Raw genomic sequence first — 15,782 nt, 5'->3', positions numbered from 1 at the left:
AGATATGCAATAAAACAGCTCTCTGAGACACAAAGTAGACGAGAGGTCAGGGACTGGGGAAGGGGGAAATGGGAAGATACCGCTTCGTGTTTACAGAGTCTCTGTTTAGGTCAATGAAAATGTTTTGGAAACTAAATAATGGTGATGGCTGCAGTGTCAGTCTAAGAATGTTTTGGCCTGATCAATGTTTGGATCCCTTCTCCTGTTAGAGGAATCTCTCATCCCCTAGCAATGGGCCTGAATGACTTTCCCTGCTGTGCTTTATGGTTGGCAGCCTAAGGGAAGCATGGCCTCAGTGCAAACCCAGTGTGGGATGGATCCGGAGGGCAGCAGCCAGTGCTGTGAAACATTTATGTTTCAGGTAGCAGGTTCTCTAGAAGGAGCTCTGGCTGGTGCACTTCTGTGCTCACAACATACCTGTCCCATTTAAAGCTCAAAACCCCTCTTCCAAGCCTTTTATTATCTCCAAGTCACAAAAGGGAAAATTGGGCTTAAATAAATTGCCCCAAAGCAATTTCAATGATCAAGCCAGCTTCCAAAGCCAGGTTTGAAAGATCCCCAAACCAGTGTTTTGTGTCCTATAATGTGATAGATTAAATTATTGTTCAGTAAGTATTTAGTTTCACACTCGACCAATCTCCATAGAAGGAATCATTCTCTGACTGTTGACATGAACTTGGTGTGTGTCTTGTCTTGGCCATGGAATGTGGGTATAAAGGACTATAAGCCAGTTCTGAGCTCCAGCATTGAGAGGCATCATGTGATTGTACTCATCTCTTCCAGGAGAAGGCCTTGTCAGGAGAAGATTGTAGAGCAGCTCAGTCAACCCTTAGCCTGAAGCAGAGCACGTATCCCCTACCTAGCCAATCTGCATACCCAGAAGTATGAAATAAAGGCTTGTATTTGTAAGCCATTGAAGTTGGTAGTGATTTCTTATGCAGCATTACTAGCAAGAGCTGGCTGATACATACCATGTTACCTTTACAGAAGGTGTAATTGATTCTGCCTGGGGGAGATGGCAAAGGCTTCATGCAGGAAGTAATATTTAAGCAGGTTATTCTTAAAAATAATAAAATAACTCTTAATTACATTTTTGGAAAAAGTGTTTTATCTCTCCGTTGTCAAAAAAATTTGGAAAATACAGAAAGCATTAAAAGGAAAGTCAAAGAGATTACATCAATGAATTATTTAAGTATAGATGATATACAATCTTATATTGGATATATTAGTTTCAAGTGTATAATACAGTGACTCGACAGTTTTATATCTTACAACGTGATCACCTCATTAATTCTAATAGTTATTGTTACTACGTAAACTTATCACAATATTATTGACTATATTCCCCTTTCTCCTTTTCACTCATCCCCCTACCCTCTTCCTTCTGGTAACCATTCCTTTGGTCTCTGTTTCTATGATTCTGTTTTTATTTTGTTTTGTTTTATTTTTAGATTCCAAGTATAAGTAAAACTATACAGTATTTGTCTTTCTCTGCCTGACTTATTTCACTTAGTACAATGCTTTTTAGGTTCATCTATGTTGTTGCAAATGGCAAGATTTTATTCTTTCTATTGCTGTGCAAAATTCCATTGTATATATGTACCATATCTTCTTTATCTATTTATCAATTGACACCTAGGTTGCTTCCATATCTTGGCTATTGTAAATAATGCTGCAGTGAACATGGGGGTGTATATATCTTTTTGAATTAGTGTTCTCATTTTCTTTGGATAAATACCCAGAAGTGGAATTGTTGTGTCATATGGTATACCTATTGTTAGTTTTTTGAGGAATTTCTCTATTGTTTTCCACAGTGGCTACACCAGTTTGCAGTCCCACCAACAGTGCACAAGATTCCCTTTTCTCCATCCTCCTCAGCACTTGTGGTTTGTTGACTTTTTGATAATGGCCATTCTGACAGGTGTGAGATAGTATCTCAATTGTGATTTTGATTTACATGTCCCTGATGGTTAGTGATGTTGAGCATCTTTTTATGTCTGTTGGCCATCTGTATGTCTTCTTTGGAGAAAATTCTTTATATTAGAATCCTTTTCCCTGCATATTATACCTGTATACATAATAAGGCTTTCTTTGCCTATTTTGCCTAACATATTATCATCATCAATATGTGTTCTTACATATGATCAATTATTCTTTGAAAATATAGTTTGTAATGGTTGCATAATATTCATTGCAGCACTAACTTAAGCTTCAAGGAAAAGTTGAAGCATACCAAAAGGACATTCTTTTATTCATTTGTTTAAAATTATTTATTGAGTACTTACTATGTGCCAGGTACTGTTCAAGGCACTGGGAAAATGACTGTTAGAAAGTAGAAAAAATTTCCAATGTCTATCAATAAGTAATTTACGAACAAATGGTGGTATATCCATACAATGTCATACCACTCAACAATAAAAAAGAACTAACTACTAATATATAGTACAACATGAACCTCAAAAATATTATACTAAGTGAAAGGAGACAGGCACTAAAGGAAGAAAACTAGCAGTTGTAGGGGAAGGGGGGTCAGGAAGGGGAGAAAGGAATTATAAGGGGCATGAAAAACCTTTTGGGGGTGATTGATATGTTCATTATTTTTTTTGTGTTCAGGAAGGTATACATATGTCAAAATATTTGCAGTTTATTGCATGTCAATTATACCTCAATAAAGCTGTTTAAAATGTCATAGGAGTAGGGTGGGGGCTGCTGAAGTGGAGGATAGACATCTGAACAGAAGGAAAAGCACATACAAAGACATAGAGGCATTTTATTTAATAAGCATATAGAACTTACCATCTAGTATTAGGCAATGTTCCAAAAATTTTATAACAACTAACTCATTTTATCCTTACAGCATCCCTATAAGGTAAATACTATTAATGCCATCCCCATCTTGCAGATAAAGAGATTAAGGCACAAAGATATTAAGTAACTTGTCCAAAGTAGTGAGTAATTGTCATAGCTGGGATTTGAATCCTTAATACGATGACATGCTGCCTCCACATATCTAAGTACACATTTGATAGTCTTTACAGGTACATTTGAAAAGCCATGTGACTATAGCCAAAACTGACAGGAGAAAAGAGGAAGGAGAAGACATTGGAAATGTAGGTTGAGGTAAGTTCATTTAAGTATGAAAAGTCCAGTCATATAATGTGAAGAAGATACATTAGAAGTGTTCTGAATGGTATCTTTGTTTTGCAGGACTAGTTTTCATTCATTATCAAATACTAATGATATCTTCAATGGAACTCATCTGAAAGCAACTTTTTCACCACTCTTATAAAGAACTTAGTCCCAAATGCACAAATTGATCAGATAGTCTATTATGCTCCCCAAGTAGCTTAAGAATCAGATGACATTACTCACAAAAAGAGTCATGTTCCCTTGCAGAGCGGGCACAAGCATTTGCTTTCCCTTATACCTACCCACTCGGGAGATGCAAATAGGAGAGAGGCAGAAGCACAAAGCAGAGTCAGAGCTGCGGTTGCTTTTCTCTGGCTTTAACAGAGATCACTTACAAAATCTCCTTTGCTTGCCTAAAACCCCAAGGAGGACGTGGCTGAAAATTGAGCTGTTAAAGGCCATTAACCAAAAAAGCAGGCTGCCAAGGATCTTCAAGCTTCTATCAACTCCAGATTACACCTTTAGCAGCACACGTGTTAGGGACAAAAGCCTTAATGTTATGAGTCTTCTTGAATCCAGGAGCTCAGTGCTGCTCACCTTGAGCAGCCTTGTATCATTTCATCTGGGATCTCAGCCTTCAAATAGAAGGTTCCTCCTAAGTCTTTTCTTCTCCTTTTCATTTCCTGTCAAAGCACATCTCCAGAATGCTGAAGAGGCAAACATGCCATTAACGTGGTTGTCTTTTTTTTTTTTTTTTAATGTTTTTATTGATTTGAGAAAGAAAAAGGGAGAGGAAGAGAGAGATAGCAACATCAATGAGAGAGAAATATCAACATAGATCAGCTGCCTCCTCCATGCCCCCTACTGGGGATCAAGCCAGCAACCCAGGTATGTTCACTGACCTGGAATTAAACTGGCGACCTCTTGGTGCATGGGACAAGGCTCAACCGCTAAACTGCACCAGCCGGGCATCGTGGTTGTCTTCAGTAGCTCATCATCCCTCACAGGGGCCTGGAAATTTGACTAAACTCCCAGTGTTAATCTGCTCTGGCTGCCATAACAAAATATAAGACTGGTGTAAATAATAGAAGTGGATTTTCTTACAGTTCTGGAAGCCAGTAGTCCTAAGTCAGGGTGCCAGCATGATGAGATTCTGGTGACAGCACTCTTTCTGGTTTCTAGACAAAACACCTCCTTGTCTCTGTCACCGCATGGCCTTTCTTCAGTGCATGCACATGGAGACAGCTCTTCCTCTTCCTATAAGGCCACCAATCCTGTTGGATTAGGACTGCACCCTTATGTACCTCCTAAAAGTTCCATCTCCAAATGCAGTCACTTTAGGATTAGGGTTTCAACCTAAAAATTTGTGGGGGATACAGTTCAGTCCATAGCACTCCCTGTCATTCAGATTCTGTGCTGCATCCATTTTATAGAGTAGACTCCAGCATCCGTACCTCTCTTGGTATGAAAACCACCTTCTCCAACCCGTGCATTTGAGACTGTAAACCTGACACCCATAAACCATATTCAGCTTTCACATACATTTCATTTAGCCTGTAGTTTAAAAACAAATTTAAATTAGTTATCAACATTTAAAACTCAGAATATAGCAAATCATCATTTGCATTCTTAGCATTTCCTGAAAAAAAATCAGTAACGGACTGTTTTAGTCTTTGTATTGGCCGCAGGATCTCAAAGTCAAGCTTGTGTCCAACAGCTCAACAAACAGGGCAGGACTTTATGGAGTCTATTGCGGGAGCTGACTTGCTTCTGGACTTATTTCTTCCACTCCTAATTTTTTCTCCTCCTTTCATCAAATTATCTTTTATCTTATTGCATCTTGTGGATATTTGTAATCCACTTCAAATTTAGGGAGAAATAAAACCAGGTATATATGTATGTATGTATGTGTGTGTGTGTATTTAAATTGACCCTCAATATGTGTTTGCCATGACAATGCATTCATGTGCATGTGTGTGCATGCATGTGTATTCTCAAAATGTCCAAAGAAAATTCCTTATTGAGTTAAAAAACTATAGCATTTGAAAGTCAACTTACTGTTTAACAAAATCTTAGAAAGAGCTAATGTATAATAAGGGGGGGAGGCATATCATTCATTAATTAGTGTGTATGACACTTCACAGTTTACAAAGCCCTTTCTCACATATTACCTCATATATGGTTCATATATGGGAACCATCAGGGAGAGGAGGGTTCAATACTTACAGCCTAGCTATAAAGATGAGCTGCAGCTCACATAGCACATTGTTGGTTTATCCCTATTCTGACACAAGCCTGAAGACATGGCTCATTGGCAGTGCAGAGAGTAGAGTCAGGACTCTGATCAAGACAGATTGTCTCAAAATGTTTGTCCAAGACTGCTTCCTGGAATATATAAAACACTATATCATTCAAGTTGTCTTCATATGAATGATCTCATTAGGGACTCACAGGCTAATATTATTCCCATTTAACAAATGTGGAAATTAAAATGGTTATGAATGATGTGCCAAGTTCATTTGGTGAAAGAGGTAGAGCTAAAACTGTGGAGACCTGACCCCAAGTCCAGTTTCACTGCAGCAGCCTGGTCGGGGAACAGTAGTGCTGTGGGATGCAGTTGTTGGCATGCAAAACAAAGTTATGGAAAAATCCAAAGCTCCATGATGTAGAAGATTTGGAAAGTTTTGGATTAAACAATTTCCAGCATTTTGTAGGACTTCTCAGAGACTTGAACATACTACCGTCAGTTGCCATGTTACAGGGGAGAATTTGGTATGCAGCATTTTCCCAAATCCTAAGACCGTGCAAGCCATTCTTTAGGGATGGTTCACACAACTAGTGTTCTTGAGGACATACTTTGGGAAACATTTTCCTACATAAGTCATGGGTTACATCTAGTCATGAGTGACATCACAGCCCCGTGAACCGTTCATTCTTTAAGTTTGAGTGTTATGGGTCTAGGAACACAGAATTAGAACAGAAATTTATTTGAAATATGGGAATTCTTCTGTTTATAGTTACTAGCACTGTAGGGATGGGTCATTCTTCTCCACCCTATTAATGTCAGGCTTGGCCATAAAACTTGTTTTGGCCAATGAAATGAGAGTGTATCCAACTCATGTGACTTCTAAGCAGAGGTTTTAGAACCAGCATGTGGCTTTCTATATACATTTCCCTCTATCATGACAACCAACCATGATTTAGATAGAGAGCTCCAACAGCCTGGGGCCTGGGGCCTGGGACTTGGAGTGAGGACAACATGGAGCAGAGGTATTGCCAACCCAACTATTCCCAATGGTGGAAATAATATATTGCTGTTGTAAGCTACTAAGACTTGGGGGCATTTTTTACTGCAGCACAACCTATCCCATCCTTCCCATTACAATTTACAAAACATTTATCATCACATAATTATTGACATGATATGTCTTCTGAAAACATTTATATACAATATTTAAAGAGTCATTAGGATGTAGCGGAAAATTCAGTGGTCTTAAATTTAGGTGACCTGCTTCTAATTTATTAGCTCTTGATAATGTCACTGAACGCCCCTGAACTCCACTTTAAAAAAAAAATGCCTACACAGCTCATCTCACTTGGTTGGTGAGTCAATCATATATATGGAAGTATTGTTAAAAACTATAAAGTGCTAAACAAAGGTAAGACCTATAAGTCAATGTGCTATCCTAGGCTGGATTTCAGAGCTTCTGCCTTGTCAATGAGTTAGTTAACAATGAATGGAGTGACTTCCAGGTAGGGAAGCAGGAAGTCAAATGCTTTTAACCCATGTCTATGGTTCCTTTTCATTGTATTTTATTAATTTTATTAATTCTAAATTAATGAACATTAAAGTTTCTCCATCTCCTATCAGGATGCTTCAGGCTTTCAGTAAAACAAACCCTGGCTCACACAGAATTGAACAATAAGGGTATCTTTCATCTGACAAAACACCATGTCCAGAGGTCAGGCAGTTGATGGGTAATCAACAGCTCAATAATATTAAAGACTCAGCCTCTCTCTGACTGTCCTTTCCACTGTCCTCAGCACTGGCTTCATTCTAAAGCTGAGGTTTCCTCATGCTCACCAAATGGCTGTTGGAAGAAATCATGTTTAGCATCTTCTTTGGTCACATCAAGCAGGAGAGAGAGAAGAGATACAAACACTTTACTCACACAAGCACTGTTAAGTTCCCCAATTTACCAGGAAAATGTGCCAAGGGCTTGCTGGACTAATGGTGAAGGAGTCAGTTAGGAACTCAGGTGGGGATAAAATAATAAAATCAAGGTTTTTTAGAAAGGAGGAAAAGAGAAACAGACAAGAAACTAATACTTCGCATGGTAGCTCGACAGGAGGAAAATCTAGCACCTAATGCATTTCCACAGACCTGTGAACTGTTTAATGTTCAGATTTGCAAACCTGATCATAGGGCATAAGTAAAATCTCCTAACACTTAGCTCTACCATCTGTTGCTGACATAACAATTTTACATAATATGAAAAATGCCAGATGGGAGCTACACATTAACCATGTCCAAGATGTTTTATGCTCACAACACACACAGAATAAAAGAAATAGCTTTGTTCCACACACTGTTGAGCTCACAGTTCTCCAGTTACAATTTTGACCATTGCTGAAGAAGGACAACTCCAGAACATCCCAATGACTTATGTTCCCTTGGTAGTTGGAAAGCTACATGCACTGGTGGCCCCGGGATTTCTATCCAGGACTGACTGAGAAGCTATAATTTGTTTAGAGCTGGGGGCTGGGAAAGGGGAAGGCATATATATATATACTGTGTTTGCAAGGCCAATTCACAGTTTTTAGCTTACAATTTATATTATGGTAACTGAGAATAGTAAAGTTTTCTAAATTTGTTTTTATTTTCACTAAGAGTGAGAAAAAGATCAATTGCTCATATCACTGAATGAGAAGTAAAGGAGTAGCTGTTGTTTTGAAGTAAAGGTAATGGAAAGTGTTCTAGGGGGAATATTCTACCATAAACTTCTACCAGCTGAAAGAACTTTATAAAGTACAGGCAACAATTTCCCCCATTTTTATTAGAAAATGCTTCAAATATATATTAACATAGTAATATAACAGACATCTACATGCTCAAAACTCAGATGTAAAATTTTGACATTCTCCATCTACTCCCTCAGATGTATCCCTTCCCTCTTGCTGTAGAGATTACCCCTATCTGTTATCCGTATTCTGCAAATTTCATACTACCACCACATGTGCATGTGTCCATAAGAAGACTGTGGTTTAAAAAATGGTGTCATATGAGGTGTCATTCAGCAGCTTACCTTTTTGTCTTTTTTTTTTAATATGTTTTTATTGACTTTAGAGAGAAAGGAAGGGAGAGGGAAAGAGAGATAGAAACATTGATAAGAGAGAAACATTGATCGACTGCCTCCTGCATGCCCCCCACTGGGGATCGAGCCTGCAACCTGGGCATGTGCTCTGACTAGGAATCAAACCAAAACCTCTCAGTCCATGGGATGACTCTCAATCCACCGAGCCACACTGGCCAGGCACCTTTTTGTCTGTTTTGATGAGTTTTTACCCTTCTTTGCTCTAGTTCCCTCTTTTTAAGCTAGTCTATAATATCCCATTACTGAATGTAGTACAATCTACTTACATGGTCTTCTGCTACTCAACATTTAAGCTATTTCCATTTTTCAACATCATGACAACTCTGAAGAGAATAATCTGCTATGTTATTCTTTGTGCACATGTCAGAGAACTCTAGGTTACAGATCCACAAAGGTAGACTGAGAAATTCAATTCTATCATGATTTATTTAGTAACATCTACACCTGCAACATACGAAAGTTCCTTTTTCTTCATTTTGTTAATCTCTTGGCTGTGAGATGGCATTTTCCTGGTAATTAGAGAAATAGAGCAACTTTTTATTTATTTGACATTCAGGTTTCCTTTTCTGTAAATTTGCTTCTTGATATATTTTTCCCATTTTGGGGTACTTGTCCTTTTCTTACTGAATTGTGAAATTTTTACATATTTTAGATACTAACATTTGTTGATTGTATGCATTGCAAATCTCTTCTTCCTGTCTATGACTTGTCTTTTTAATTTTAAGGGGTTTTATTGTTGTATTTAGGTTTATCATTTCAGCGTAGTTACATTTGTCTACCTTTCCCTTAATTAAGAGGTTTGTTTTCTTGTGCTTGTCTATGGGATCCTCCAAAGAGTAAAGATTATAAAGGGGTTTTCTTTATTTTCCTCTAGAACTTTTTATGGTTTCTTTGGACATTTAGATATTTAATCTGCCTGGAATTTATTTTTCTGAGGTGTAAGATAGTGACTTAATTTTCTTTCCAGAAGAATAACTAATTTTCCCAGACTCATTTGTTAACTAGTTCATACTTTCTGTACTGATTTGTAGGGTCTTCTCTGTCCTACTTCAAGTATTTATATATGCCTGGGTCTGTTTTGTCCAACTCAAATAATGTGCTATCAACATTCCTATATATTTTTAATAAGTCTTGATATCTGGTAGAGCAAGCTCTCTGGCTATGGCATAGCTATTGTGATGGTTCATTTTATGTGTCAACTTGACTGGGCCACGGGGTGCCCAGATTAAACATTATTTGTGGGTACGTCTGTGAGGGTGTTTCTGGATGAGATTACCATTTGAACTGACTAATTTAGTGCAGTAGATTGCCCTCCCCATTGTGCTTAGGCATCACCTAATCCACTGAGGGCCTAAATAGAACAAAAAGCAGAGGAAGGGAGAATTTGTTCAGTCTTCTGCCCTTGGAATTGGGTTTCTGTCATCAATTTCCCTGGTTCTGAGGACTGGAATTACACCACTGGCTTTCCTGGGTCTCCAGTTTGCAGACAGCAGATCATGGGATTTCCCAGATTCTACAGTTGTGAGAGCCAATTCCCAATTCCTCATGATAAATCACCTTTTGTTTCCCATTGGTTCTGTTTCTCTGGAGAATCCTGACTATTATGGCCTCTTTTCTGTCCTATACAAATGTTAAAGTCAGTTTATCAAATTCCATGGAAAACCCTGTTGGAATTTTTATTTTAATTCCATGGCCATTTATAGATAATTTAGGGACAAGTATCATCTTCCTGATCTTGTCTTTTCTTCCATGAACCTGCATGTATCTCTGCATATAATCAGATCATTTTTTACATCCTTCAGAGCTATTTTGGAATTTTCTTCATGAAAGGTTTTTCACATCTTGTGTAAATTTATTCTTACATATTTTATAGTTTTTGTGGCTATGATAGATGAGAACTTAATTCAAAAACATTTTCTAATTAGTTAACTCTGTGTAGGAATGCAAAAAGTGTTAGTATATTAGTTTTGTGTCCAGCACATTGCCAAACTTTATCAGTCTAAAAGTTTGTTTTAGATTCTCTTGATTTTTCTATGGAGATAATCATATTGTTCACAAATAAAGACTGTTTTACTTCCTTCTAAAAAACTCTTAAACCTCTTATTTATTTTACTTATCTAGACCCTCTAATACAAAATTGACTGATGAGTTTATTCTTTTAATCCTGATGTTCCTATTTCTGTAATTTTTTAAATGTTTGTGTATATATACACATACAAAGTAGAACATTGAAATAATGTATCTCTTTCTAAGGAACATATTGAACCAGGATCCAATGACATAATTTTTTAAAATTTACATTATGATTTAAAACCTAGCAGAGCAGCTCAATTAATTGCTCTTGGAGTTGTAATCAGTATGCTAATTTGAGGGGGAGGGACATAGTTCTGTAATATTCAGTCTTCTCATCCCATTATATGGGCATATATTTATTTATTCATATTTTCTTTGAACACTTTCAGTAAATTTTATTACTTTCCTCACATAGGTTCATTTTTTGAATTAAGGTTATATCTGGATATATTGAGGTAGAGTGTTGTTTCCCCAATTGCTCTTATATTTTTGGTTTGTCACTTTGGGGAGGTCATGAAATCAGGTTACTTTTTTTTGAAAATTTTATTTATTGATTTGAGAGAAATAGAGATCAATTTCTTATTCTACATATTCATAGGTTGATTCCTTTTTTAAAAATTTTTTTCTTTATTGATGTTAGAGAGAGAAAGGAAGGGAGCTGGAGAGAGAGATGGAAACATCAATGAGAGAGAACATTGATTGGCCGCCTTCTGCATGCCCCCTGGGCATGTGTCCTGATTGGGAATCAAACCAGTGACCTTTTGGTGCATGGGTTGATGCTCAGCCACTGAGCCACATTGGCCGGGCCATTGGTTAATTCTTATATGTGCCCTGACTGGGGATCAAACCTGTAACCTTGGCATATCGGAATGATGCTGTAACCAACTGAGCCACACAGCCAGGGTAGCAGCTTACTTTTTACACTTATCTTTGACCAGTCATTTTATTAAACTTCCATAAAGATAACCACTTTTCAGTTATCTTGGAGTTTCTCAATTATATCATCTCCAACTAAAACTTTTTGTTTTCTCATGTTCAATAACAATGTTCCTATATCTGGTCTAGAATTGTATTACTAATACAATAGTGTAGAGAGCCTTGTTTTCTTTCCAGTTTTAATGAGATCCTGCCTTCTATTTTGCTCCTTCGTTCAGTAATGCATGGTGCTGATTAAGAGACCTCATTCGTGTTTTGTCTGGATTCTCTAGGCAGCTGGTAAACTCCCTGTGAAGACAGCCTATCCTGTGCAAACACATCTGACACTCTAGGTCTGGTCTCCACAGCCTCTGGCACCCAGCAGGGAACCTGGTCAGGGCCAGAAAGAATCTGTCTTAATGCTGGATTCTGGGGAGGCCCTAACAGGTGGAAACTGCTTCTGTCTGGATGTGGCCATGTGTCTAGACACTTCTGCTCTCCCAGAAGCCTGGAGTTTCTACTCCACCCCTGAGCAGACATTTGGGTTTTCCTCACATGCTACTGCCTGTCATTGATGACATGCTCAGGAACAAACAGATGTTGCAGCAATTTCATCAGCTGGGCTCCACATGATAAACTGAGAAAGATTCTAAACAGAAATATTTATTTGTTATAAAATATGTGAGATCCCAGTTTCTCACCAATCCTATCACCAGAGGTAAACACCATTAATCATTAAGGGGAGGGGAGGTGTACGCACATACTACATATACATACATATATTTTTCAACTTGTCTTCCATCCTTTTCAAACATATGTACATTTGAATGTAAGCCCAATATAAATGTTGTTTATATTTTTCAACAGCTATTTAATCCTTCACCACATGGCCATTCTATAATCATCCTTTCCCCTATTAGTATATATTTTCAGGTTTCCTTGTATCTTGAATCAACATATATTTATAATAGACTTCTAGAAATCTGTTGTTGAAGTATAAGGTATGTATATATATTTTTAAATTTCATTTAATTTTAAGAGATACTTTCAACTAGTCTTTCATCCATGAATTTAGAATCTGGTCCATAAACTATTATTTACTGGTCCATAATGAGAGAAATACAGAACTTGAGAGTGTGTTTAGAAATGTTTATTATAATTTGATATTGATATGATGTCCAAATGTGATTTTATACAGTATTTTATAAAAAATATTGCCCTAGCTGGTTTGGCTTAGTGGTTAGAGTGTCAGCCCGTGGACCAGAGAGATCTGGGTTCAGTTCCGACTAAGGCACATGCCTTGGTTGCAGTTCGTCCTGGCCCCTGTTGGGGTTGTGTGGGTGGCAACCAGTTGATGTATCTCTCTCACATAGATGTTTCTCTCTCTCTTCCTCCCTCTCTCCTTCCTGCTCTATCTGAAGATAAATGCAAAAACATCCTCGGGTGAGGATTAAAAAAAAATTGAACGAGAAAAATTGATTATTTAATAATAATAATGTTAAAAAGAATATGGAAAGGATTCATTTGAAGAATATGGATTAAGTGAGCTCAAAAGCTTTTAACTGTGAAAATATATTTTAGGAAAAGTTTCTTAAGAGACATATGAGGGATAAGTATAAAAAAATTATTACAGTTTTTAAAATATTATATTAGGGGGAAAGTACATGCTGTATTTAGGGCTGGATATGAGATATGATTAGTATTATAAAACATTCTTATCAGGACAAAGAATAAAGAACCTGATTCTTCCCCACAAATAGTTTGAGAAGCACTGCTCCCACAAGCAGCCATTGAGTTTCCATTTTCTTTTCTAAATTTTTGCCACTAGTTCATATTATCAAAGATTAAAATGTCTATTAATCTGTTGTCTATAAACATGCTGGTTGTTTCTATGTGAATTTCCCAGATTACTAATGGTGTTTGTATCTTTATTGGTCATGTGGGTTTCTTCTTGCTACTTATATTGTTTATGTGGTTTTTTTGTTTGTTTGTTTTTATTATTGGTTTGGAGATTCTTCTTTCTGGTCTTTGTGAATTTCACATTCCTGTTTTTGTGTTCTATTATTTTAGAAGCATTTTGTTGTAATTTATTCAAGAATCATATTTAGAATGTGAGGAATAGGTGTTCCCTGTAGGCTTCATTGTAGTTTCTTATTGGGCATTGCTGATTTAATGAACAGGTACAGATTTTTGTAGTTTCTTTTCTCTAGGCTCTCCTATTGGTGACAACAGTTTTTGAGAGAAGATAGTTTTCTTTCTCCTTATCTGAGCCTTTTCTTTCATATTCTTTTCTCACAACAGTACCATATTTGCTGGACATGTCCCTGTGGACAATTTGTTTTCCTTCATAGCACACATTGTGGTCCTCAGTCTGTCAATCAGTCCTCTCAGTCTGTATGATTGTCACAAAAAATTTAAAATGTAAAATTGCTGTTCATTAAGTAGACTATTTGGGAAAGGTAATGCTTGGGATCCATGTGGGGTCAATCTCTGATGTCAAGACTATCGATTCTCTCAAACAGTACTTTGGAGGCTTCCAGATTTGGCTTGTTTTTATTCTCTGTCCATGAGTTGTTTCCATTCACCACTTCACATCCTTTCTCTGAAGTCAAATAACAGTTCAAATGAAGTCCTGAAATGGAGCCATCTGGGGGTGTTGGAGCACAGATGATTGTGGACAGCCCTGCGAAGCTAACCATGTATGTCAAGGCAGTGGTTGCTCACAGATTTGTAAACAACTGCTGTGTGGAGAGCTGACAGAGGGTAAATACATACATGGAAGCAAAGGAAGAGCTTCAAGTGATCAAATGTCAGTGCAGACAGTTGGGTGATGAGGCTAGCTGACACCGCCTGCTGGAGCACAGCTGTCAGGGAAGGGGAAAGCCAAGTGTCATGGCCACAGGCATTGCCAGATCAACAGGTGAAAGCCAAGACAGAGAAGTGCCCAGAAGCTCTGAATCACAATTGGGTTGTGGCCTGGAATATGCAATCATACTCTAAGCCCAAAATGAAATGCCAGCAACTATCTCTCTGTACTAAAGAAACTCTTCTTCATGTCTTTGGTAATTAAGATTTAGGGTCTTTAGGCATCCTCTTGAGCCATACTGGCCTGAGTTCTGGGATTACAAAGGGTTGAAATGACTGATATGTCTTGACTACATGATAGGCTCCAAACAAGATGAGATCTCAGGTAAGACACAAGGAGTTATGCCAGAAATATAGAAGACAGAGGTTTAATAATTTTTGAGTACTAATGAGGGCCATTCTGCCTGTGCCAGACATAGCAGAAAACTGAGGGAGAGTTAATTGATGGACCACCTTGTATCAATGGGAGAAAGAGATGGGGAATGAATGCCCCAACTTCACCTTCCTCCAGTGAGACCGTTTTTGGGGACTATCCTATCTGATTCCTTAGAAGAACCCCATGGGATTAAGCTCCAATTTCCCACAGTGATCAATAACTCCCTAACACACCTTTTTGGCTTTGCTCCTTTCCCTGACTCACTCTCCTTACCCCTTCCATTCTGACCCTAGGATCACCTCTCATATAAATGGTCTACACCCAAATTCTTGCCTCAGACCCTGCTTTCAGGGAACTAAAATTAAGAGTCAATCTAAACATAAAAAATCAGGATTAGATTAACTGTGGTACATTCATACAATGGACAATTATACAGCCATTAAAATTATGTTGGATCCAAGGAGGAAGAAAGCAGATGACCACACAAAGACTTGTACACAAATGCTCATGGCAGATTTGTTTGTTATGGCCCCAAACTGAAAACAACGCAAATGTCTATTAACATGTGAGTGGATAACAAATGGTGGTATATCTATACAATGGAATACTATTCAACAGTAATAAGGATTGAACTATTGATTCACACAACATGAAACTCAAAATAAGTGTGCTGAGTGAAAGAACCCAGACAAAAAGAGTACATAGTATATGAGTTATTCATAGAAAATTCTAGAAAATGAAAACTGATCTATAGTGACAGAAAACAGAACAGTGGTTGCTTTGGGGCAGAGGGAGGATACAGAAAGGGGCAGGGAGAAATGGGATTACAAAGAGGCACAAGGAAACTTTGGGGGGCAATGTATATATATTAATTATCTTGATTGTAGTGATGGTTTTATGGGTATATACATATATTGAACCCTATCAGAATGTACCCTTTAAATATGTGTGGTTTATTGTATATCAATTATACCCCATAAAGCTGTTAACAATGAAAAAATAATCTTGGGTAAAAATAACTAATGATGAAAATTACTCATAGTAAATTG

Source organism: Molossus molossus, unplaced genomic scaffold (genome assembly GCF_014108415.1).
Source record: "Molossus molossus isolate mMolMol1 unplaced genomic scaffold, mMolMol1.p scaffold_m16_p_2, whole genome shotgun sequence".
NCBI lineage: Eukaryota > Metazoa > Chordata > Mammalia > Chiroptera > Molossidae > Molossus > Molossus molossus.
This window is presented reverse-complemented; position numbering follows the sequence as displayed.